General features: G+C 40.7%; 1 protein-coding gene across 2 annotated transcripts in view; it reads left to right on the top strand.

The window, feature by feature from the left end:
• The window catches only part of SPSB4 (splA/ryanodine receptor domain and SOCS box containing 4), a 192,731-nt gene that overhangs the window by 69,315 nt on the left and 96,717 nt on the right, over nt 1-26,699 (top strand). The window contains exon 1 of one of the 2 annotated variants that reach the window (XM_081956408.1): nt 22,998-23,115. The exons of the other annotated variant lie outside the window; for it this stretch is intronic. The gene's annotated coding sequence lies outside the window, so the exon portion shown is untranslated. Of the gene's footprint in view, nt 1-22,997; nt 23,116-26,699 lie in introns of those variants that run through there. 2 annotated transcript variants of the gene reach the window in all.

The following is a 26,699-nucleotide window of genomic DNA, read 5'->3' on the forward strand; positions in this document are numbered from 1 at the left end:
ATGTATCAATCTAATCATTGATTAGACTTCTGAATGTCCTGGAACTTCATATCTTATCCAAGGGAGGGAGGCAGAGTGTGAAACTCAGCAAATCAATTTTAGATATGCAGGATGCATAAAGGGAGAGTAGCAAGAACTCAAGAATAATGAAATGTTTAGTCCAAACAACATCTGATAATAAAGAATGAGCCCGGAAAGAACCCACCAGAGACAAGTCCACATGGATTCCTTTTCCTCTTCGAAGCAAGACTATTATTGGCCAATTATTACCACCTATTGATAGAACATGTATCTTCACAATAACTTACAAATCCCACAGCAATATCAGCAAGACTTGCAAAGCATCTTTCAAATAATTCTGTTACTATTCATTATTCTTTTGAAAAAAGCAATACCCAAAGCAGACTTTGCTTTAACAATAGACTTCTGTCAGTATTTTAATGCAGACAACCTCTTGATATGATTGGATGTTTTTTTCTTCTTCTCCAGATATCGCATAACCTCATTGTGACCCCTTTCAATTCTGAAGTTATTTCTTATTAATGCCCAATCATGTGACAGCACTTTGAAAAGATTAACTTGTTTCATGTAGCCCCGATGGTTAAAACCTCAACAGTCATTCAGATCAGGACTCATGGAATCATCTCTGTCCCTGTATATCCAACTCTCACTGTCTCTGGTACACATTTCTAATCTTCTGTTTAAGCCTTCATTTGATGAGAAAGAAACAGCAATATCCACATCAGTGTGACTCAAATCCTCCTTAACTGTATGTTTTACTTTTTGATTTACCCCAAATACTCAAGTTCTGGGACCAAAGAGAAATGAAATAAGAAACTTAGTATGAGCAATACTTTTATAAACTAATTTAATTCAGCAGTTTATTTTTACAACCCATCCCTCCACAGGAGACAACCATCTGACAGCCATGATAAATAATTGATAATAATTCTTTCAATTGGACTTCCTTAATCCATTCCAAAGTTCACAGTGATATTGACTCCAGTTCTCATATATACTTAAGAAACCTCAGATTTAAATTCTGTAGATCAGTGTTTTTCAAACTTGGCAATTTTAAGTTGTATTGACTTAAATTCCCCAAATTCCCCAACTATGCTATAAATTTATATAGACCAAAGATTTGTGTTTCCCCCAGCACTCCTCCAAATACGTGTGCACTGTTAAAGGATTGCATGCACGAAGGCACAAAAATCCCATCTTCTAGTAAGGAAGCTGCAGTTTCATTTTACAATGTATATATATTTATTGTTAGATTTTCATGTCTGGTTTAGACTATACCATATAATTCCTGATCTAACAATTTCCTTCTCGGATATGTAAACAATTCTCATTGTTCCTGCATAACACTGAATGGAAGGATAACAAAGGCTCTACAAATTAGCCTTAAAGCCTTCATTTGAAGAAAGACATCCAGTCTGCAGATTTTGATGCAGATGCATAAGCTTACAAAAATCCGTTTTACGTTTTTTAACGTAAATGCCATGCTAAAGGTCTTAACCAATAAAAACTAGAAATAGCATATATCTCCCTACTCTTCAATTAAAGCTTTAGTTCATTTACGTACAGCTATGTCTATTGTTGTATCTCTGACATATAGCATGTAATTATTTGTATATAGATTTACTTAGCCTTCAACCAGATTATATAATTCAAGTAGCTTTACTATGCAATCCCAAAGTAAATTTCATAATATCTCATACATAATATAATTCCCACTGAGGAGGTATTATTACATTTATCTATATACCCTTCTGTTTTGCATATAGATAAATTTGCATTCAAGACATCATCATCTCTTGATAATTAGCCATGCAGAAAAAACAATGTAACCTTAAGGCTTTTATTCATTAGCTAAACGTTTTTTACCAGTTACTGGACTTTAAAATGTTCTTTGATGTCATTTAATATGTTTCTGTGGAGATATAGTTTGATTGGCTAAAGTAACTATGTCATACATCAAATGTTTGGAAACTTTTTCTGGAAGAGTTCCAGCATTCAACAAAATGTGCATATTTGCATTTAAGAGATCTCTGTCTTTTTAAAATTCTGTATAAAAATCTACTTCGTTTCATCAGTAATTGTCACATGTCCATAAGCAATACACAGAGGGAAATTACCACTTCCTATGTGGTAATCTTGGAGAACTTCCCAACCACAATGAGACATGACACATGTGGAAACTATTCCTAAATGTAAAGAGAAAAATGTACACATAAATGAATCAAGCTTAGTATGGGTGCCATCCTTAAAGAAAATCAAATCAAACTTCTCATTAAACTTTTCCAGTGATTTCCTAATCTTATGCATCTTACATTTTTTTTACATAAAGTGTTTTGAACATTGAAATCTTCATACAGCTTTTTCCTTTACTTTTGGTGCTGCACCCAAAGAACAAACGAGAGTAACATCTAAAATAGAAAGTGAAAACATTCCACTGTGGAATCCAGTTTATGAGTAAGAGCTGAGTAGCCATTACGCAGCTGAAAGCATCAAGGCCTTACTTTGTATCAGCAGAGATGTGAGTGGGGTTATATCATGGCATCCCCATTTTTCTCATATTGCTAATTCTAGCATCATTTCAATGTAGTTGGAAAGATTGTAATAATTGTACTTCTTTATTAAAAAAAGGAATAAAATTAATCTAGCAAATTTCTGCCCTATACTTTTTCTTCTATCAATAATTTGAAAAATATATGCTATACTTTTAAAATTAAATTATTAGATTGGATTGAAGAAAAGACTATTTTAGGAAATGAAGAAAAAGGTTTTACATAAGGATGAACAACCCCAAATCATGGGGCTGTTTTTAATAATTTGGCAGAAAATGCTTTAAAACAGTAAAAGGGCAAGCGTATATAATTTTGTCAATTGAAAATAATGATTTGGACTCTATGAACATTTGAGGGGAAACTGAGAAAGATACCTACCTACAAGGAACTGTTATTTGTGATGAAAAGCTTTCTCCATAAAAAGTATCCTAGAGCCGGGATACTCAACCCCTGGTCCGTGGACCGGCCACGATCATGCCAGAAACTGGTCTGCACAAACAAGTGAATCCGAATCCGTGGGATACAGGTAGAGTGCAAAACCACACCACTTCCATCTGTGGAAAAACCTCTCTCCACAGAACCAGTCCCTGATGCCTAAAAGGTTGGGGTATGTTGTCCTAGAACCATGGTGGCAAACCTAAGGCACGCGTGCTACAGGTGGCACACGGAGCCATTTGTTCAGGCACGTGAGGCTTGCCCTGTCAGCTGGCCAGCGTGTATGCGTGCGCAGGCCAGCTGACTTCGGCCTTCTTTTGAGGCCATTCTTTGCCTCTGGAGCAAAAAAGCCCTGTCTCTACTGACAAACCGGAAGTTCGGAAACGGAGCGTTCAGGAGCCTTCAGGAGGCTTCCCTGTAGGCTCCGGAGGGCAAAAAAACCCCAACCCTATGAGCAAACAGGAAGTCACTTCCAGGTTGCTCCAAGGGCTGGTTTTAGCCCTCTGTAGCATTCAGGAACCCTCAGGAGGCTTCCTTGAAGGTTCCGGAGGGAAAAAACGACACTATGAGTAAACCGGACTTCATACTCCTGAGGCTTCAGGGTGTCTGGGGGGAGCAGGGAAGGCTGTTTTTGCCCTCCCCAAGCGTCTATAAAGCCTCTGAAGCCTGGGGAGGGCGAAAAAATTATGCCAAAAATGGGGGGGGGGGTGCTGGTCATGCACACATGCACCTTTGAGTTGTGCGCAGAGCATTATGGGTGTGGCATGTCCACGCATGCCCCCCTGCCCTTACCCCCACTTTTGGCACGCGAGCCAAAAAAGGTTCGCCATCACTGTCCTAGAACCTAAAAGGGAACAGACATTCTGATGACAAGAATGATTGATTACAGATGATGTCAATTTTATATTAATGATTTGCCACACACACCCCAACACACACAATCTGTGCTTGTTCTAAATTATTGTCTTCCAAACTTAGTTGGAAAAAAAGTACATTCTATTATTTTTGTGATGCAGCATTGTATCAAAAAGTCAGAATCAGAATATGTAGGTATCAAGGGGTCTTCATTTAATGAGAAAAATTGGAACTGGCTATTCTGTCTCTAAGTGATGATGATGTTATGTGAGACATGATGTCCCACTTAGTAACAGCAGCAGTTCCGGCAGTAAGTGAATCATACTTCGTCGTTAGGCAAGGATTCACTCTGATTCAACCCATTCCCAGCTTGACTACTCCCAGCCTCAAGGCCACAAAGGAGTGCTGCCTTAAATCCAATGTTATGGCAAGCTACCCTGTTGCCATGGCATAATGTGAAGCTTCCCCTGGGCCTCTATGTCTGGCCCAGCATCACTATCACAACTAAGAAGTGCTGCTTTAAGCCCCATGCCACAGCAAGCTGCCCTATGTATTCACTAGAGTGAAACACTCTGTCCCACACTTGTGGCAAGAACATGACAATCATACTGAAGAGGGGAAGGACAGGAAGAAAGATCAACTGGAAGCTGCAGGAATGGGGAAAATCACTGTAAATGCAGGCAAGTGTGAAATTTTATCATGTGATCATGAAAGTGCTCCACTGGTGATAAGTCCTTTTGTTTCAGCACTATTGTAATTTCAAATGATCACTGAATAGACAGACATAAATCAAAGACTACTTGAACTGCATTTGTGAGATTCTTTCAATATTTTTTTTTAGAATACTGAACTTTTAGTTTTTCTAGAAGATGCCTCCACTCTGGAGGTGTATAAAGCTAAGATAATTATTACATGGCATTCACCATTTGATAGTCAAAATTGAATAAGAACATGGAAAAAGTCCAGTGTACATTTCTGAACTTTAATATAAGTTTATGCAAACATTCTAGGAATGCTAGAGTAAGAGTGGAACCAAGTCTCTGAAACTGATACTTGAGGTTGGACATAACTCTGAACCTTTGGATCAGCACACACTAATATTTAGCCACAAAAATTACTTTTTCTTGGTGTTACAGGATACTTTTGTTAGCACTTGACATAAGTGACTTAACTCCAAAGCAAATTCAACCCATCTCTCTTTCTTTCAGGTTGAAATAATGGTTGTATGGAACCAAAAAGGCAAACTAGAAACCAAATTGCTGAATATTGAGAAGGGCAAAACAATAGTTGTTCCCCATTAAAATAAGACAAATGTTGCTGTAGCCTCAGTTATCTTCATATGCCAATCCAAATAGAGAAAAACAAATTCTGCTGATCAATATTTCTCCTAATCTTGTAAAGAAAGAAGAAAACTCTTTTAGAATTGAAAGCATGCTCTTGTGAAATGGAATAGTTGAAAATGTAGAAGAGGCACTATTGGTATGCACTTTTTATGATACTATTAGGATCAAATTTATTGCCCTCCTTTTGTCCTTATTCATGGGTAGGACAAAACACTACTATGCTGAATATTTCATCTCTGTTTTTAATAAGGTAGTAAATATATATGTAGGTGCACATCTTGTTGCTGCTGTATACTAAGCTCACAAATAGGGTTTTCCCCCCCTTCCATTCAATCATGTCCTATTTTCAGACATGCCTAGACAACAAGTCCCTGCAATTTTCTTGGCAAGAAAGGAAAGAACCACTTTTCAGAAGTGGTTTGCAATTGCCTTCTTCCTAAGGTTGACCGAAAGAGACTGGTCCAAGGTCACCCAGCTGGTTTTTGCCCAAGGCAGGACTAGAACTCAAGGTTTGCCGCTCTATCTACCTACCTACTTTTTTAAAAATATGCCTCTTCAAAACCTTGGTGCGTCTTATACTCCGGTGCGTCTTATACTCCAAAAATATGGTGTATTGTATTCTCAAGAAAAGTTGAAGCCCTCCAACATAGTCAGCTTGAGACATAGCAGTTCAGTCAGAGACACAGCCTTCAGAAGGAAAGTAATACAATAGCAGCAGACCTCAAAATCCAACTTTAAAGATAGGCTTCACATCCTTTTATCTGTCGTTAGTGACTCTTGTCTTGTTCATGATAATAGCTACCTTGCTTTTACTATTCTGGTCTTTTGGATTCTAGGATCAACACCCAGATGAGCACATTTTTGAGGAAGACATTGCCTCCCTTTCCACCCCATCCAAACTGATCTTAGTGATTTGCTCTTTTGTCCACAGTAAGAAATGGAATATAAATGATTAATTACAGGAAGACCTGGTATTCAATAGCAACAACTGACCCAGAACTTCCAAAATCATATTAGTGGCCAATTAACTTGGGAGTTGAGGGCAGAAATGTTTGTATAAATCTTACCTATTATGGTGGCCTTAGCATTCTTGTAAATTCCAACAAAAATAATTATTTCATACTACTCATTCATTTAATGAATTTGGAATTTGCCAAGCAAAATATTTTTTGCAGACTTCAGAAAAAGAATAGGAATAATTTCCAAAGTGGATTCACATGTCTGTAGCTGACGTCAAGTCATTTTTGAAAGAAGACAGTGACAGATTATTTCTACATTGTCATAAATACAGGAAGACCAGGAAGAATATTTATTTTTAAGATGCAATTAAATAAAGTTGCCAGCACCTTCAAATTAACCTTTATTGTTGCTGCATTTAAGATCAAATGCAAGTACTGTAACTCTATTGTGATGTTTACTCTGCCCTCATGCAGTTGCAGAAAACTACATGCCACATTAAGAGTTTTTATATCTGGAGAGGAGAAAAGAGAAAATGGACTCTGTTTGGAGAAGAGATGACAGGATATTGTTAAAGAAAAAAAAGAAACAAATAGAGTAATGAATAGAGGGAAAGGAAGTCATAAAACACATACATTCCTTTCTCCTGTCTGGGAACCATGAAGGATCTTAAATGGAAACTCGCAAGATGGAAGAAGTTATTTTTCAGTTTACAGTTTTACTGCCTAATATGTGCTATTTAAAGCACAATTTATTCAAGTGTTGGTTTACCATACACAGAGCATTAATAACTTTTCACTCTAATGGTTCTAGCACTGAATCTAAAACATTTTTTTCCAGTAGTGAAAAAAATGCATTGCATAAATATGTGAGAAGTGTGCTTATTGCTTCTGGGCAGTGGATGATGCATGCAAAAAGCTGAAAACAAACCTTTTAAAGAAAAGATATCTACAAGTAAAAGCGTGAGCATATTGCTGTGTCTCTAAGCCAGTTTTTGCCAATAAAATAAGAACTCTATTTGACTGATCAATGCCTTCATTCTCTTTCTCTGGTTCTTATTTCTAGCTATAGAATGGTGAGGAATTGACCTGACAGATATTATTATGTGGTGACACAATCATCCAGATCTTTAGACTGGAATTGGTATTTTTATCCATCATTTTTCCCCAGGTTTTTCCCAAGTAAAGTAGATATTATTGCTTAAAGATATTATTGAGGAATGTAAACAAAGCTGGGTTTTTTTGCAATTAACTGATAGTGGTTTTTGTCAATGCTGATAGCGTTCAAGCATACTCCAGATGTTTTGAAATTGCACCCAAAGCACTTTTTCCTATTACCTTTGCTTTTACCACATCTATTCTATTACTATTTGCAGGTATTGCACATATTTTGTGATTGTCTCCGGTTCTTTTTTTTTTAATTCTGCTGTTTGCAGGCATTGTAACCTCCACTCTTCAGACTTCTTTGTTTTTCTTATCAATTGTGTGTTAAGGATGTTGTGTAACAGCTACTGGTGTGTTTGAATTCTAAAAGTCTTAGAGCACTTTAGCTTCTTTATTTTCTACTGTTTTGCCTAGTTTGTGGTCCCACCAGTTTTCATTTTCAGGCAATTGTTATTTGTCACAGATATTCCCAATGCACAATTGTTGCTACTTTGTTTACTATGTAAATCTTCTTGCAACTAAGTGGTCGCTGTTTGTTCAGTTTCTTTATATGCATTAAAGCTTGGTCTTTTGAAACCAGAATTAGCTCTCTTGTCTCTTTCTATAACTTTCCTGCTTGTAGCCATTGCCAGGTCTTGTTATCTGCTTTTTAGGGTGGGTTTTTTTTGGGGTGTGGGTGTGTGAAGTGATCATGTCATATTTCTTTTCTTTTCTTCATTTTGGCTTTCCTATAGGCCAGTTTGGTCTCTTTGGTATTCATTAAGCCTTCATGGTGAATTAGTTTCAGTGCATCTTCTTCATTGTCCTTCAGATATTCTTCCAATGCCCTTTTTCTTCTTCAACTGCCTGGTATACTTCCAACATTCCACGCCCCCCTATTTTCCTTAGTAAGTAGAGTCTGTCAACATTACTGTGTGGGAGAAGGGCATGATTCATTGTCATTTATCTGGTCTTCCTATCGAATGTATTATTGTTATTATTATTTAAACTTGTATGCTGCCAACTCTCAATGACTCTGGCAGCTCAGAACCATCAAAGAAATTACAATACTCTCAATAAAACAAAAAGATTAAAAATGCCAGGCATGATGAAGTGAGAGGTGTCACTCTCCTTTCACTTGGTGAATATAAATAGATGTATAGATAATTTGTTGTGTTTGATTATCAGTGTGCTAAATGAAAACCCTTGAATCTCTATTTATTCAAATGAAGTGGTTCTACAAAATGTAGTGTTCCCCCTAACATTCTGTAACATTTATATCAAATTTTTAGAGAGGTTATTTGTCACTTTGAGGCACTTCCATTATGCTTGTGATTAGACAGCTATCCAGATTAGCCCAAGCCAAGCCAGAAGGGCCATGGAAAACCACGATTAAAGCCCTTAAGCACTCAAATAGTGGAGACACTTTTTGTTTGGACAAAAACCTCAGATGAAGTCCCATGAGATAAAGCTGCGATTCATCAACTAACATTTGGGCAACTAGTAACAGCTCCATTGTTACAAGATCTCCCTTCTTCTTTGTTTCACAAGCAGACAGCATATTCACCACTGTTGCCCCTTACGCTTTGACCAATCAAAGCTTTCAGATAAAGCTTTCAGTAAGTTTGATAATCATAGGCTCTCATTGCAGAATCTACTAAAGAATTTTGGAAAGATGGTTATCCATGCTTCGTTTTAAGACCTTTAGATAAAGGAGAACATAACATTTCATGAGGAAACTAGTTAACAGCTCTTGCCATCAGAAAATTCTTTCTAACATCTAACCTGAATCTATTTCCCTGGGGTTCCCTGGTACTGACCTTGCCATCAACAACAGTAGAGAACAAGTCTGTCCCTTTCCATATATCACAATCTGTTATGTACCTGAAAATATCTGTTATATCTCCATTGCCTTCTCTGGCAGTGTAAATGCACCCAGTCCCTTTTAACTGCTTGTCACAGTATTTAATTCCAGCTGTACATGAATGCAAGCACAGACTTAAGATTTGCTATGGCATTTGGAAGGCAGGTCTCAGTGTACCACAATTTCTGGCAGGATTGTCTCACTGTATCTGATGTTTTAGTTCTGTTCAATAGAGTTATGTCATTCAACTTCTATTATGATTAGAAACACTTTTTGCAGATGATATTTGTCTCAGCAGACTTTGAAATAGATTTATGGCCTAGAGATTTGAAACAGAGGTTGAATCCTGGAATCCTCTTCGGGGAAAACATATTCTTCCCCCCACCTTTCTCCAGCATTAATATTTTATGCATCCCCTTTTTATATTAGTCAATACTAATTGTATTTCCAAGTTTTGGAACTATGTCTAATAGGTCAGTACTTTAGATCAGAATGCATTCTAAACGAAAGACAATAGGGATGTAAATTGGCTGAAACATTTGTCCTCAGATTGGCCTTTTATTTATAAATCATAGTTTGTAGAGAGCTAATAATAAATTTAAACCAGAACATTTAAACTCTTCATAACAACATAAAGATGCTATTTGTTTCCAACTAGAATAAATGTATGATAAATCAGTATGTTACATTAACCTTTCATATGTATGTATTTTGGTCAAGATCTTACAATTATATATTGGAAATTGTATTTCATGGTTAAAATATCCTATTTTTATGTCTCATAAAATTTCAGGGAACGTAGAAAGGCAACATATAGGCTTCTTTTTCTCCCTCAAGTATTTTTAATTTAAAGTGCTTTGTTGCATTCATTTAGAAGTAATTAGAGTAGCATTCATTACTGTTAAAACTGTAAGATTTTAGTTCTGGTCACTTATCCACTCAATTGGGATAAATGAGTACTTCTTATTTGACACTATAAAGAGGAAAATGTAGCAGAGATGCTTTGGGAGACATTAAAAATAACTCAAAATTATCTGAAGTTTTCAAATGTGTTGTTAATTTTCCACAGGAGTTATCCTTCACATCTCAGCATATGGTTGACAGCTTCTTCTGTGCCAGGTTCACAGACTATGGTAGCCTGAAAAAAAGCCAATAATTGATTTTGTAACTGTGCTGCTTGCAGAAAAGTATCACTTGGATTCACTTCATCCTGGCATAAGTTTTTACTTTAGCAATATGGTCTGACTCACTCAAACTGACCATCCACAGTCTAAAACTGGGTATTGGATATAGAGATGTAACATGAGTCTCTAAATCCAATGAATCTCATCTTCTTAAATCTAAGTATTTAACATGCTATAATTTTCTTGGTTCCTTTGGATCTGTTCACTTATCAACTTGGATGAACAAGCCAAGTTAAAATAGCCATTCTGGCATTGCCTCAGTCACTCAATGTTTCTCTTTTGGCAAGAGAGTTAGAGTAATACCCAGACAGTCAATATTACCTGAAAGATATTTATGGATTATTTTTTTCTTCATCTTTTCATTATTGTTTCCTGAGGGCTAGCAGTTCTAGTCCATTCGAGCTAAAATTGCACAAAAATCTTATGATGTTTTAAAGACTCACAGTCTTTTCTTATCCAAGTTTATGATATTAGAAATGTTCTACTCCTGGCATGAAAACTATTCCTTCAGCTAGTTGCTAAAGAAAAATTATTAACTGACTAATGTATTCTCCAATAAAAGTAATTACTGATATAGTGCTTGGAATTTTGTGAGCTCAGCCTGAAATTCAGAAGTTTACTAAAAACCCAGAATACCCATTGATCAATGCAGATGTATATTGTAATTATCCATAAATGCCTATAGTCTTTCTCATTAATATTCGAACATGGAGCAATGATCACTATGTGTTTCCTATCTAATTTGTACAGGAGCTGGGGCACCACAAGAACTGCTATATGAGGAATGGGAATGTCTTAACATTATAGTCCATGGGATCAAGTTATTTATCATGTTGATACATTTTTTAAGATAATTTACCTTGAAGAAATATAAACACTGCACTACACTTGATCTTAGCCAAAAGGCGGAAGCAATAAAAACATTGTAAACATTCAGTATAGCAGACACTCTAATCAATCAGTTAAAGCAGTGGTGGGCAACCTTTTTTTTCAACTGAGCCAAATCTCGCCAAAACCACGATTGAAATTTATTTTGATAGCCACATTTTTAAAACCGAAAATACATAGGATGGTACACTGTTTTTAGTTTCAATAAACTCTGGCATTTGAAGCACGCAAGTCTTAAAGCTGTCAAGTTACAAGATCCTTGGATCCCTAACCCTTTAGGAAAAAAAACCCAAGGGGTCTTCAAACCTGACAGCTTGAAGACTTGTGGACTTCAACTCCCAGAATTCTGAGAATTGAAGTCCACCAAGGGCATCAATCATATTAGCCCAGGGATCTGCAAAATTGGCTCTTAAGACTGGTGGACTTCAACTCCCAGAATTCTGAGAATTGAAGTCCACCAGTCTTAAAACAGCCAACTTTGCAGACCTCTGTGTTAGCCCAAAGCCTGGCGCTGGGCGGGCCTTGCTCCCCCATTGGTGGAGCCCCAAGAAGTGAGGAGGGAGAAAAAGAAACAGAGGCTAAGGAGCTTCCCCCCCGCCCCCTCCCAGAAAAAATCTAACCAGGGAGCCGGGCGGGCAGTAGCAAATTAGCCGATCACGCCGCGTGGGCAGTAGCAAATTAACCAATCACGCAGCGTGATCGGCTAATTTGCTACTGCCCGCCCGGCTCCCCGGTTAGATTTTTGCTGGGAGGGGGCGGGGGGAAGCTCCTTAGCCTCCATTTCTTTTTCTGCCTCCTCGCTTCTCGTCCCCGCCCGACTTCAGGATCCTCCCTAACCATTGTGGGTCGAAAAGAAAAAAAGGGAAAGGGGCGCTTGTTTTGAAGTGCCCGAGAGAAGGGAGGGGAGCGGGCGCCCGGCACACACAAGAGCCACATTAAAGTGAGTAAAGAGCCGCATGTGGCTCACGAGCCGCGGCTTGCCGACCACTGAGTTAAAGGCATTGCACAGGGTATATAGAATACACAATGGTTGCTATATGAAGAATTTATTTTTTGTCAGAATGCTATATCTCTATATTAAGACATATGTAGATTAAATTGTAAGATTATCCAGCTGTGATAATTGAATCCAAAGACTTTACTGACATTAAAGCAGTACAGGAGATATGGATTAAAATTGTCTAATTTTTTAAAAAAACAGTTTGCAGTACTATATATTCATATTGACTCAGCACCAAGTTCAGCTTTATTTTAGAGGATTAACCTTCTAAGTGCTGCCTTGGAACAAGTTGGTTAGCTGATGCTAGTGTGATTTCCAGTCTGGTAGGTATTGAAAATCAATTTCCTTCAGTCCATTCTTTAATCTGTGTGAAATAAATAAAAGGAAGACCATATGCTGTAAAAGGGGAGAGATATTGGTAGATGGGGAAGGAATACAAAAATACTCAAATGAAAATTGATTATCAAATAATCATTGGATAAATATTTCAATTATCTAGGCAATCACCAACTATAGAATTTATATCAAGCTACAGCATCCAACAAGTAGGATGGGAAAGAGAATTAAAATGAATCCCATTCCAAAACACAACCTTTTCTTAAAGCTTGGAATGAAAGAACTTTCAGTAGTAGTTTCTCGCCTCCAGTTGGAAAGAACAACAAAAAGCATTTTCATCTGCTATGATTCACAACTAAACCACAGAGCTACCATGAAAAATTAATACTGGCTGTTCCTGAGTGACCCAGAGAGAGCTTTCATTAGAGAATGTTCCCAGTTTCATTCATTGTGCTATACCACTAGTTCAAGAAGTAGTAAGAGGATGCATAAATCTTTTGACAATCATGAATGACCACCTTACCTTTATTGTATTTATCCAAGCAGAAATTACAGGTAAGGGTGGACCACTGCTGAAAATCTCCATAACTATTATTTAAACATTGCAGATTTACAGATAGGATAAGACATAGTGCTCAATGCTGTTCTTTCCCATTAATGTCTATTAAAACTAAGATATTAAATCATCAGAATGAGTTTGTAATGATTCACATAAAGAGGAGTGTCTTAAGCTTGTAGGTGTCAGGCTGATCAGAAAACTGCAGTATGTATTGTTATTAAAAGTGAACTATGATTTTCTAAAAAAAAGCTGATATAGCATACAGTAAAAAAAAAATCAACCAGTAACAATAATTTAAACTGCTAGCATTGTTGCAATAGAATTTTGTTTTGGATGGGCATTAATTATGCCATTCCTCCCCCCCCCCTCCATGAAAGCTACACAGCCGGAACTGTATGGACTGTGTTTAAATAGGTTTGTTGCAATCAGTGTTATCATTTGTGAGCCATTCTCTAAGAATAGGTTTTTACCATATAGGACTGAAGCTGTTTTAACCTCCTTGTGTTCTTCTATTATGACTCAGAAATTATTGACTCCCTTTGAGAGATCATTTGAATCATCTGCAAACAGACAATACCAAGGAGATTCGTTTAATTCAACCAAGACAAGACAAAACAAAAAAGATAAAAGCCTTATCACTTCCCAGATTATAATTACAGCAAACTCAGATTTCTGTCCACAACAAACTTCTACAGCTTCCTCATCACTGATTCCAGCATTGAGGAGCACTCTGAATCATACTCCCCAGTCTTCACCAGCTGCTCTTTGCATAGAATTGATTTTCAAAAAAAGAGTTTGAGACAAATCTTTCTTAAGACAGACGCTACCACTTTTATTTATCCGCTTCTTTTTTATCAGGATAGTTAGTAAGCACCACTGAATACTAACCAGTGAGTCTTGTGATTAGATTTGTCAATTTAGTGATAATGTCTCTGATAACTCTGATATATACCTTCTTTAAGACTCACCTAATGCTTGGGTGGAGAACCAGACACCAAGCCATCATTCAAAAGGCTTCTGTTTCTGTAGCAAAAGATATAGTTGAATGACACATTATTTGGCCTGACATCCAGCTCCCTTACCAAGCTGTAAAAGATCTGATATACTGGTTAATCCAAGGTAATGTGATTTTTGCCAGTTCCAATGTTTCAATGTTTCCAGTCTTTCTGAAGACTGTACGAAAACAGTTTCTATGCTTTTAACTTAGTGCTGCCTTGTGAATCTTGAATTAAGAAAAATTAAGATTGGTGAATCAGATTGAATAGGATTGTTGAAAAGGCACGGATGTAGCAATCACATTTTGCCAATTCTGCTATACTGGTGGCCTGGTTCATGTCTCAAAGGTTGTCAAGTCTTACAAACAGATAAAGCAAATTGTTTGTCACACTGGGATTCTCTCTTGTTATTGACACTTTGCATAGCAAAGCCAAAGCACTAATTTCAAGATATTTTTGACTGAGGTTCTCCATATTTGGGGATCATCTGGCTGAGTTTCAAGGTGTGTGGGCTACTAAAACAAGTTTGTATCATTTTTTTGTTATGTTCTAAGATAATACCATATCATCTCATTATCTTACTATTTCTAAAGCATATTCAGATTTTTGTTAAGAGATTTCCCTCCTATCTACCAAAAAGGAGCAATTCAGAGCATTTCTTCAGGGGACTAGACTTTTTAAAATATGTTACCTTTCCTAAGACAAATGGTAGGGATGACATCTATGTTGGACTTTCACTGCACCAACTATTGTATCATTTCAGTATGATTTTGATGAACATAAAATAAAATAAAATAAAATAATAGAGTTGGACAGGACTTTGCAGATCTTCTATTCCAAGTCTTTGCTCAAACAGAAAACCCTATACCAGGGGTGGGGAACTGTGGCTCTTTTGCGACTTGTGGACTTCAACTCCCAGAATTCCAGAACCAACATAGCTGCCTCAGGAATTCTGGGAGTTGAAGTCCACAAGTCGCAAAAGAGCCACAGTTCCCCACCCCTGCCCTATACCATTCTGGACAAATGACTGTCCAGTCTTTTCTTGAAAACTTCCAGTGATGGAGCACCCATGATTTCTAGAGGTAAGCTGTTTCACTGATTAATTGTTCAAACTATCAGGACATTTCTCCTTAGTTCTAGGTTAGATCTCTCTTTAATGATTTTCCACTCATCTTGTTCTGCTTTAGGTGCTTTGGAGAATAGGATAACCTCCTCTTCTCTGTAACAGCTCCTTAAGTATTGGAAGAATGCTATATATCTCCCCAAGTCCTTCATTTCATTAGATTAGACATACCTAGTTCCCTCAAGTGTTCACCATATGGTTTAGGCTCCGGACCTCTTATCTTTGTTGCTCTTCTCTGTACTCTTTTCTAGGGTATCAACATTCTTTTTGTATGCTGACCAGAACTTAATGTAATAGTTCAAACATGACCTCACTAGTGCAATATAAATCAGTACTAATACTTCACATGATCATTATATTATCCCTCTGTTAATACATCTTAGGACTGCATTAGTTCTTTCGGTAGCTGCAGCACACTGCTGGCTCATACTTAAGTGGTGATCTACCAAGACACTTTCCTCATCTACTGTTGAGCAAGGTGCCATCTATTATGTACCTTTGCATTTGATTTTTCTTGCCTATATGTAAGACTTTTCTTACTATTGAATGTCACCATTTTGTTTGATAGGGCCCAGTGTTCAAGCCTGTGAAGATCCTTCTAAAGCTTGAGTCTAACTTCTAAAGAGTTAGCTATTCCCCATGCCTTGGTGTCATTAGCAAATTAGATACTTAGGGATGATCCTTATCCTGTCTCTTTTCACTTTTACCATTGGGCAGAAGACATTGAGGTATAGCCAGTTGGACAAATAGGTTTAAACAGCTTCTACCCATTGGCTGTCACACTCCTAAACACAATCACTCCACATACATCTGGAAATGTATGAGTAGTTTTTTCCCCAATTACTTGTATAAGGATTATTTTCTATGCTATTCATATTGTCTTGTATTTTCTGTTATGGATTGCACCAGTACAGGCTAAACCATTTTTGTTGTATACATGATGTACAATAACAATAAAAGCTATTATTATTCACATCTATAGATGACCAGGATGCATATTTTTATCTGGATGTGGTGAATTGTAGTTTCAAAGGGCTGCATTCCATAAGGCAAAGAAGCAACAGTGCTTGGATGGTTTTGTTGGGAGAAAAAGTTGCAATAATTCTTTAAAAAAATTTTTTTTATTTTTGAATAAACATAAACAGACAAAACACACACACACACACACACACACACACACACAAAAACCATCTTCCGTTACAAAATGTCAAAAGTGTGTTGATTGGTTACAAAAATCTCCATGCATCCCTTCCACAGTAATCACCTACAATTCATATCAAATCATATATTTTAAATCAAATATATTTATATATATTACTATCATCATACCTCAACCTTCATTTGACTATAATTGTTTTTACGTCCTTTTATATAAAATATTCCAGATTTAAAGCAAAACCACATAATGACCTTCCATTAGCTCTTCCCAATATCATCCAGTAACATTACATCTTTATAACATGTTCTAAATAAAAATTGGTTATATTTAATAACAAGTTTCTAAACCTCCTTTCGTAGTCACCATTTGCAATTTATTTAATTCTTAAGGTACATCTATAGTGATGCAAATAATTGCTTTAGGCAAGATTTTTGTCTACAGATGACAATAAGGGGAAATGACCATTGGCTTACCTGAATGGTCATTCTCTAGGCGCTGCGGGAGTGGCCAAGCACGGGTTAACTTCAACTTGCTGCCCAAGGACTGAATTCAAGATTCTTGTAGCTCCGCCTTTTGCTCCCCTCAGAGGCTCAGTTTTAAAAAACGAAGATAAGTCCAAGTGACCTGCATATGACGATGATCCATGTCCCCAATGATGGAAGGGACCCCGCGGCCACCTTCAGGATGGGGTTGGACACTCCCGCAGAGCCTAGAGAACGACCATTCAGGTAAGCCAATGGTCATTCTCGTAGGCGCTGCTTGGAGTGTCCAAGCACGGAACATGCCAAAGCTATGCCGTCCCAGGGAGGGAAGAAGAATTGTCCAATGCCGCGGGGTTCGCAATGACTCTTTGTAGAACTCTTCTTCCAAATGATGCCTCAGCCGAGGCAAAAACGTCCAGTCTGTAATTTTTTATGAATGGAGAAGGGCTTGACCACGTAGCGGCTCAACATATCTCTTCAATGGGTGCTTGTGTGGCCCATGCAGCCGAAGTTGCAGCACTCCTCGTTGAGTGAGCTGTAATGCAATCTATCTTGTTGCTCTTAGGCCAGTTGGATACACACCCTTATCCAGCATCCTATGGTGTAAGAGGTGACCTTCCTGCCCATGGATGCGGGTTGGAACGACACAAAGAATGCTTCCGACTTGCGAAAGAGAGCTGTTCGTTTCATGTAGATACGGACCGCCCGACGCACATCAAGCTTATGCCACCTGTGTTCCCTTGGGTGTCTGGGAGAACCACTTCATGTGGTCTGTGGAACACGCTGTTGACCTTCAGAATAAAGGCCGGGTCCAGCCTGAGGATGACTCTGTCGGAGTGTATGATGCAAAGATTGCGTCTGACCAAGAGGGTGGCCATCTCGGAGATTCTACGCACTGAGGTGATGGCAATAAGGAAGGCCGTCTTAAGAGTCAGGTGACAGAACCCAACTGTTCGAAGTGGCTTGAAGGGGGCTGCGGACAGAGAGCATAACACAACAGACAAGTCCCAAGTCGTATACCTGTGAACTGTGGAAGGACAGAGGTTGGTGGCTCCTTTAAGGAAGCTACGCACCTATGGATGTCTGCTAAGCGGCAACTGAGAGTCCGTGGACAGGATGGTGGCCAAGGTGGCCGTTTGTCGCCTAAGGGTGTTGGGCGCCAGGCCCTTGTCCAAGCCCTCCTGCAAAAGGTCCAGGATCTGTGGGATGGTGGCAGAGGTGGCGATGACTTGATGCTGCAGACACCAGCGTGAGAAGGACGACCAAGTTGCCTCGTAGATCCTGACCGTGGAGGGACGCCTGGATGCCTGGATGGTACGGATGACCTTGTCAGAGAATGCACTGAGCCTCGGGATGTCCCCCTCAACTGCCACACGGCAAGTTGCAGCCACTGGGGCTCCGGGTGTTGAACAGCCCCCTGGCTGAGGGAGTTCTGCTTCTGAGGTATGCGCCAGTGCTGGGTCACTGACAGGCTGACAAGGTCGGCGAACCAGGATCTCCTCAGCCTGTGAGGAGCCACAAGCAGCACCTCTGCCCTCTCTGCCAGAATCTTCCTGATGACCAGAGGGATGAGAGGAAGAGGCAAGAAGGCGTACAGCAGGCCGGGGGGCCAGCGAGACCGAAGAGCATCTGTGCCTTCCGCCCTGGGATACTGAAACCTGGTGAAGTACCGGGGAAGTTGTGCATTGGCCGGGGTGGCAAAGAGGTCGACTCTCGGGAGACTGAACCTCTGTGACAGCTGTGACAGATGGAACAGCGCTGGGTGGAGATGCCACTCTGAGCTCTGAATGGTGGTTCTGCTCAGCCAGTCCGCCATCACGTTGTCCTCCCCTGATATGTGGTCCGCCCGTAGCGATTCTAGGTGCCTCTCCGCCCAACAGCCCAGAGCTTCCACCTCTGTCATCAGGGCTAGTGATCCTGTGCCACCCTGATGGTTGATGTACTCCTTTGTAGCGATGTTGTCGGTTAGAATCAGCACATCGCGGCCTCTGACCTGACGTAGGAAGTGGTGTAAGGCTAGTCTGGCGGCCTAGAGCTCCAGCCAGTTTATGTTGTGGGTGAGCTCTGCCTGTGACCACCTGCCCTGGACAACTTGATTCTGAAGGTGAGCGCCCCAACCGAAGAGGCTGGCGTCTGTTGTTATGACTAGGTGCTCCGGTTCCTTGAAGTGACAACCCTTCAGAAGAGCGATCGTCTGCCACCACCTGAGAGAGCGTAGTACCTTGGGAGGGAGACGCACCATTCTCCTGGAGTTGCTGGCCTTGTGTCTCTGGAGCGGCAGCAGGAACCACTGGAGTTCACACGTATGCAGTCGTGCCCACGGAACCACCAAGATGCATGACACCAGTTTCCCCAGTAGTTGGGAGAGGGAAATGACCGATGCTGACCCCGTTGAGCAGATGTTTCTCATGAGAGACCTGATACTGTCCACTCTCTCCTGTGTGAGGAAAACCTTGCAGGCCCTGGAGTCGATCACCGTGCCGAAGTGTTGAATCCTGCAGGTTGGTGTCAGGTGGCTCTTGGCGAGGTTGACCTAGAACCCGTGGAGTTGCAGGACTTGGATGGTGGTGTCCAGATCCCTCTGGGCCTGCCCCCTGGACGACGAGTGGATGAGGATGTCGTCCAGGTAGCATTCCAGTCTTACTGGGAGAGATCAGAGATGCGCTGCGATGGCAGCTAGTAGCTTGGTGAAGGTGCGCGGGGCTGACGAGAGTCCGAAAGGGAGGGCTCTGTACTGGAAGTGTTGGTTGGCAAACTGGAACCTCAGGAACTTGCGATGCGCCAGATGGATTGGAACGTGCAGGTACGCCTTCTTCAGGTCTATAAAGGTCAAGAGGTCGTCCTGCCTGACGCAGCCCAGAATGGTTTGAAGGGACTGCATCTTGAAGTGCTTGTATGCCAGATGCATATTGAGTTTCTTGAGGTCCAGTATTGCCCTCACTCCCTCGGATGATTTGGGGACCAGAAACAGGATGGAGTAGAAGCTTTTGGTCTCCTGTCCCTCGGCACCCTTTCTATAGCTGCTATCTCTAGCAAATGATCTATCTCTGCCCTCATGAGCTGGAACTTGTGGGCCAATCTGGGAGTGGGACAACGGACAAAGGTCCTTGGGGGAAAGGAGAGGAAATTCAGGGTCAACCCGTGATGGACTGTATTCAGAATCCAAGTGTCTGTCGTGGTCTCCTCCCACTGGGCGGCATAGAGTTGGAAACGGCCGCCTATGGGAGGGTCCCGGGGACGGTCACTTCAGCTTCCAAAAGGAGCGGTTGAAGTACCCCCCACGGAATGGTCTACGGTTGCCCTGTTGTCTGTTCTTGTCCCTATAGGAGGATTTATCCTGGGGATGATCTTGGGGTTGGGCATAAGGCCGGCTGGGGCCCCCTGAGGAGGTGGAGGGTTCCGTGCTTCGAAAGGAGTTCCTACGAAAGGGCTGGCCCCTACAAAGTGGGCCCCTTTCTTTGTGACCACAGGCAAGACCTTACGCTTATCCTTGGACTTGATCCAAAAGGGGCCCAAGGCCTCCCCAAACAGCTTACCCCCTTTGAAAGGAGCGGAAGCAAGCTTCCACTTCACCTTCACCACTTTATCACTACCCTTACGGCATCCTCTTATTCTTGCCAGATATCCAGGAACAGTTGTGGAGCTGGAACCAGATCCAGGGGGGGAACCTCATTAAATAGTCCCGCGCCTGGATCCTGAGGCCCAATAGCCTCCTTGGCACCCTGATCAGAAGAGGGTTTATCTGCCGGAGCTGGTAGGCCCATTTGGGGGGCGGCTGCACGGGCATGGGAAAGTATAGCCCTGAACATGGAGGGCTTAAAGAGGTCTGTGGTAGCGGGTGGCTCGGGTGTGGGATTTTCGTCCTCTGAGAGGTCCGGAGCATCCTGCTCTGCTTCCTCTCCATCGGACACCTCACTGATGCCAGTGGGAGTCGGGGAGGGCTCCCTAATTGGAGGCTCCTGGGGTCTTACAGGTGTACCCTTGCTGGGATTTATTTATTTATTTATTTATTTATTTATTTATTTATTTATTTATTTATTATTTATTTATTTATTTATTTATTTATTTATTTATTTATTTGATTTATCAGTCGCCCCCTCTCCGCAAAGGGACTCGGGGCGACGTACAATCAAATCAAATAAACAGGGGTGGCATGGAGGTGGTAAAATCAATGTTTAACAAATCAGATACAAATGAAAAGCCACTAGGTTAAAATAAATAATAATGATTGTAATAATATTGTAGTGGCAATAGGTAATTTAGAGGCCAACTGCTGCATGCCATCCGAAATGCCCTGTGAGATAGCATGCACCACCACATCTTGCATGACTTTAGACAATAGTGGTTCCTGCATCTGAGGGAAGTCTGGGTCAGCCTCAGAGTGGGCCAGAAACCCCTCCCTCGCACAGGAGTCTGCCTCATCAAGGGAGTCCTCAGCCAGGGAGTGGCTGGGTGAACCAAGGGAAGCCCTGGATAGGTTGGGTGAGAACCCAAAATCCTCCTCAACTGGCAGAGAAGGGGATTCCTCTCGCTGGGGGGTGGGTAGGGAAGGACCTGCCCTCTCCTCCCTGGGTGTGGGTGCTGTAGGCTGCTGCTGCTGTGCTGACTGGGCCCCGGAACTGCTTCTCAAGGGCCTTTTGGCATCTTTCAGCCATTTTTTCATCAGCCTTAGAGGGCTTCCTAACCTTAGGGTGTTTACCCTTAGCTGGGCACCCCACCCCATCACCTTTGGCAGCAGGGTTGGGCCTGCTACGGTTACTGGCTGTGGGACCAGCCTGATGATCCACTTGCTTCTCCATATATGCTTGGTTGAAGAGCAGAAGGAGGCTGGGGAAAGTCCTTCGGTGGTGGTAAGTTGCCACTTGAACCCTGCAGGAACCGATGCAAGTGGAGCTGGAAAATGGTGCCAGCTGAGGGAGGCCGGGCGCCTGCAGATCTGCGCTGTCAAGGCAAGGGCGAATGGTCTGACAATGACCAAAAGAACCCCTGCAGCCGCTTGGAAAATCTGGAGGGGAAGGAGCCTGTCTGGAAACCCGGAGCAAGGCCTGAATTTAAAGATCCCCTCTGCGGCGATCTGCAGTGAGAGCAGGCTGCACAGCTAAGGTAAAAGCCCGGGAGAAAAGCACACCAATTTTGAAAGCAAAATGGCGGCCGCACATGCGCTTGCACCTGGAGCAACATCAGGGATAGCCTGAGTAGCCGAATGCTCTGTGGTTGGGACCCTAACTGCCTACCTGTCCCCCAAAAGTTTGTCGGCGATCGCCAAGTGAACCCCCCACGGTGCGGCTGCAATCGCTACGGCGAGAGCAAGCTACGCTCCAGGCAGCCTGCCTTGCACATTTAAACCAACGGAAAACAACGGAGAAAGGAAGGAAAATAACAAACTACCAAGCAGCTGGCTAAAACTACACAAACTCAATTTAATGGAGCTACACTACACTATCTAGAGGGTCCAGCCTGCTGCACAAAGACTGGATCTCCCCAAAAAGCGTCCTGTAGGGTGACTGAGTTTTTTAAAACTCAGCCTCTGAGGGGAGCAAGAGGCGGAGCTACAAGAATTTTGAACTCAGTCCTTGGGCAGCAAGCTGAAGTTAATCCGTGCTTGGACACTCCAAGCAGCGCCTAGGAGAACTGCTCAGAAGTAATTCCATGTATATTTCTTGGTTCTTGAGACCTGACGCTGTATTATTCAACCATCACTTCTTCCTTTGCTTTATAATAGATGTTTTATAGTAGATCCTTTGCTTTATAGTTGTTCCATTTACCAATATAATGTCTTAACATGCATCCTTTCCAAAATCCTGGAGGTTTTTCTAAATGTATGACACCTGTGGTTGTGGTTGTTTGTCTCCAAGGTAGCATTTTGTTTCCTTACTGTGTATTGCTAAGTTGTGCTATCTAGCCATATATTTCAAGTCTTTCTCTCCTGCAGTTAGCTTCTAGGTGAATTCTGAAAAATCATATCCTGCAAATTGTTTGTTTCATATGGAAAACAGATAATACCAGAGTAGCCTGTTTTTTACCATTGCATAAATCTATAAACTTCAAATGCTTGATTATCTCCTCTCTAACAAAAGTTAAAACAATTTATTTTGTGGTCTATAAGTTGGGGACCCCTGCTGTACAGGATTACAGTCACTTTTTTCTATCTTATGTTTGAGTTAAAAGTTACATTGGTGAGATCTAACATTAAAGAGAAATCACTGAGAGGATTGATTTAAAGGTAGGAAAATTAATGAAAAACATAATGACAGGGAATAAATGTGCGTTATGATATCCTGTGGCTAATATCTTGCCAAGTAGGTCACATGTAATCTCTTTTGGGCAAACACTTCTTCCAAGATCACTGTCAAAAGTCAATAAAAATGGTTAAAAACTGGTAATGCACTTTTTCAATGACTTTAGCAGGAAGTAAGTATGTCAAGCTTCTAATAATTTACTATATTTATGAAAATGGAGTTCTTATCCAATCTATCTCATGCCTACTGAAAGAAATCCAAAAGTTCCAGGTGCACCACCTCTGGCTAGAAGTTTATATCAGTGCGTTTTGTAATCTTCAGTCACTGAAAATAATTAAGAATTTGCAGATATAATTAAGAATTTGAAGATTCTTAAGAAAAAAAATATATCCAGCCTTTTAAATTATCCTCCTATGAGTAATTGAAGTCAATGGTTTTTTTTTGCTTCGAAATTAAATGAGAAGGAATTCTTACCAACTCTGAAAGGTATCTTGTGGGCCCTAGTCTTAGCAGCATACACTGATTTTCTTTCGTTATAGCATAGCATATAAGCCAGTTATATGCAGGGATCACCCAGCGGTTGAAACACTGTTTTTCCTCCTTGTTTGCAAAAATGGGGCTTGTATTCCTCCTGGCCAGATCCATCTCCCAGGCCAGGAGCAGAAGCTGACCGCCCTCCGAGTGAGTTTTCTGGAAAAGCGGGAGTCTGAGCAGTGAGCCACCTTGTCTTACGCTTCGCCTCCTGCTCAGTGCCCGCTTCTCCTCCCCCTTCCCCAGACAACCCAGGTAGCTACATTCAAAGTATAAGACACACCCAGATTTTCACCCTCTCTTGGGGGGGGGGGGAGTGCAACGTATACTCCGAAAAATATGGTATTTATCGTGCACGTACATTTTTCTAATAAATTGGTTAAAATATATAAAGATGACTGTATGACTAATGGAAATCATCTCGCATGAGATTAGTGCATGAACACTTTAACATCTATTTGGAAAAATAAAATGCATATGTATGTATATAATGAGGTCATTTTCTCAGAAAGGAAAAACCAAATGTTGAGCAAAGTATGAGTTCTGTTCTCAAATATTTGTGGAATCGGGTCAAATTGTGTAGGAAAAAGATCAGGTAAATGTTAGTTAGTGGGATGTATATAATGCAGTGTTTGTTTTTCTAGTATAGTTTGCTTTTATTGAGAACAGCTTGTTGCTGGGTTTTAGAGAACATATTTCTACCTAATCCCTTTAGATGCAGATTTGTAGGATTGAATCTTTGACCTTGTGCAGACAAAACATGTGTTCTGCTGTTGAACTGTAACCCCTATCTGGGAGGTTTATTATATAATGAAGGCACCAGAAATAGTCTTAATTAGAAGATCTCATTCATAAACATGAGTTAAACCTATATATATATTCATGGATTTATGAAGCAGCTGTGACCATGTGGGAGGTGGTTGATGTGCAGTTGCTCCTCATTTGGCTGGGGCCATAACTCAGTACTCATTTTAAATGTGACAAGGTTGCTGACATTTCCATCCATGATGGGAGAGATATCAGGCTGAAACTTTGCAGGGATGTGCCAACCTATAGAGATAGTACTGAGATAGGAAAAAATAATAGTGGGCTTGAATAAGGCAACGTCTATGACTTTTCAAACTTTGTAATAAAAAGAGCTTACAAGTACATTTTCTGTCGACACTTGACTGATGCCTAGGATAACTCTCTGAATTTATCCCTGTTAATTATTATTGTTTGGAATGGTTCAAAACATTTGCAATTTCATATCCATTAACAGAGTAACTGCTGCTATTTTTGAATATTTATAAACAATGGAATAATTGCTGCTTTTGTGATCCACTGATCCCAATTTTAATACCATCTGTAGAGAAAAAAAACATTATTTTACTAGCATTTCTAAACACATGCATGCAAATTACTTGAATTATTGTAAGTTATTTTATATTCATGAAATGATCCCTATTACTTTTAGGAATATAATAGACATGGGCATGAATGATGGTCTGGAAAAACCATAGTTTATTTTGAAAGATTGTGTATATCACTGATATTCCTGATTAAAAGGGTTTATGTAACTCTAAAGAATCAACATGTGACTCTTGTTGACATTATTGAGTTAGATAATGCTTGAGAAAACTTTGTATATTCCTAAATAAATTATTTATTTAAGCTACTTTTTGTGGCTCTTTATATCTACTTAAACAGAATTTTAGAAAATGGATGGCATAGTTTTCTGCCAATTGTAGTTTAAACAATCAGGGACGTGCGGTCAGGGGAGGCAGGGGAGGCAGAGCCTCACCGCTCTCATCATGAAGAGAGAAAAAAAGGGAAAAGGGAAAAGGCACATGTAGTCCGATTCCCTGCCTTCCTGAGTCAACATGAAGGAGACCGCGGAGCGCGCTCCGCGGTCCCCTTCATTTTGACTCAGGAAGGCGGGGAATGGGACCACATGTGCAGGAGGAGCGCGCTCCGCTGTCCCGTGGCTTGTGCTCTGTGGTCCCCTTCATGTTGACTCAGGAAGGCGGGGAATGGGACCACGTGTGCAGGAGGAGCGCGCTCCGCTGTCCCGTGGCTCGTGCTCTGTGGTCCCCTTCATGTTGACTCAGGAAGGCGGGGAATGGGACCACGTGTGCAGAAGGAGCGCGCTCTGCGGTCCCCTTCATCTTGACTCAGGAAGGCAGGGAATGGGACCACGTGTGCAGGAGGCTGAGGCAGCCTCAGCCTCCAGCACACATGGTCCCATTCCCCGCCTCCCTGATGACGTCACCAGCCTCACCAGCCATAAATCTCACCGCACGTCACTGTAAACAATTATTGTAGTGTCTGCTTTAAAATAAACAATATTCCCTTTTTCCAAATTCTTCCCTCAAACTCACCACTTTATCACTACCCTTACGGCATCCTCTTATTCTTGCCAGAATATTTGGTATCAAACTAGGCTACCATGCTGGATTTAATATAAGGGAGAACCATGTAGACTCTAAGTGTCCCTGGATTTATCTAAGAGAATCCTACGTATTGCCTTAGTGCAGTGTTTCTCAAACTTGGCGACTTTAAGTCCTCTGGACTTCAACTCCCAGAATCCCCCAGCCAGCATAGCTGGCTGGGGAATTCTGGGAGTTGAAGTCCACAGGACTTAAAGTCGCCAAGTTTGAGAAACACTGCCTTAGTGTACGTGAATAAGTGAATTCCATTTTTATAGCTTTATCAAAAAAGCACACATGTTATCATACCTTTTTGCCTATATTGCCTTTGTATGAAAAAGTAATGGCTCTTAAGCCTGCTGTATGCACTTTTGGCAAAAAAAACCCACAATTTTTTAAAAAGATCTGAGCAGTAACGCCTATTGGTTTCCTAAATGTCTAGTCTGCTTTCTTTTGGTAAGGTTGATACAGAGATTGAGGACAAGTTTTGTTCTGCATTGTGACAAAAGAAGAAAAAAAATGGTTTGCCTGAAAAAGGCATTTTAATGTCATAATAAAATAATGTTTCATGTGCTCTGACAGTTAATTTGTGTTGTACATCATTTTAACAAACAACAAGCATTGAGGGT

Source organism: Natrix helvetica (assembly GCF_964273705.1).
Source record: "Natrix helvetica genome assembly, chromosome: 5".
In the NCBI taxonomy this organism is placed as follows: domain Eukaryota; kingdom Metazoa; phylum Chordata; class Lepidosauria; order Squamata; family Natricidae; genus Natrix; species Natrix helvetica.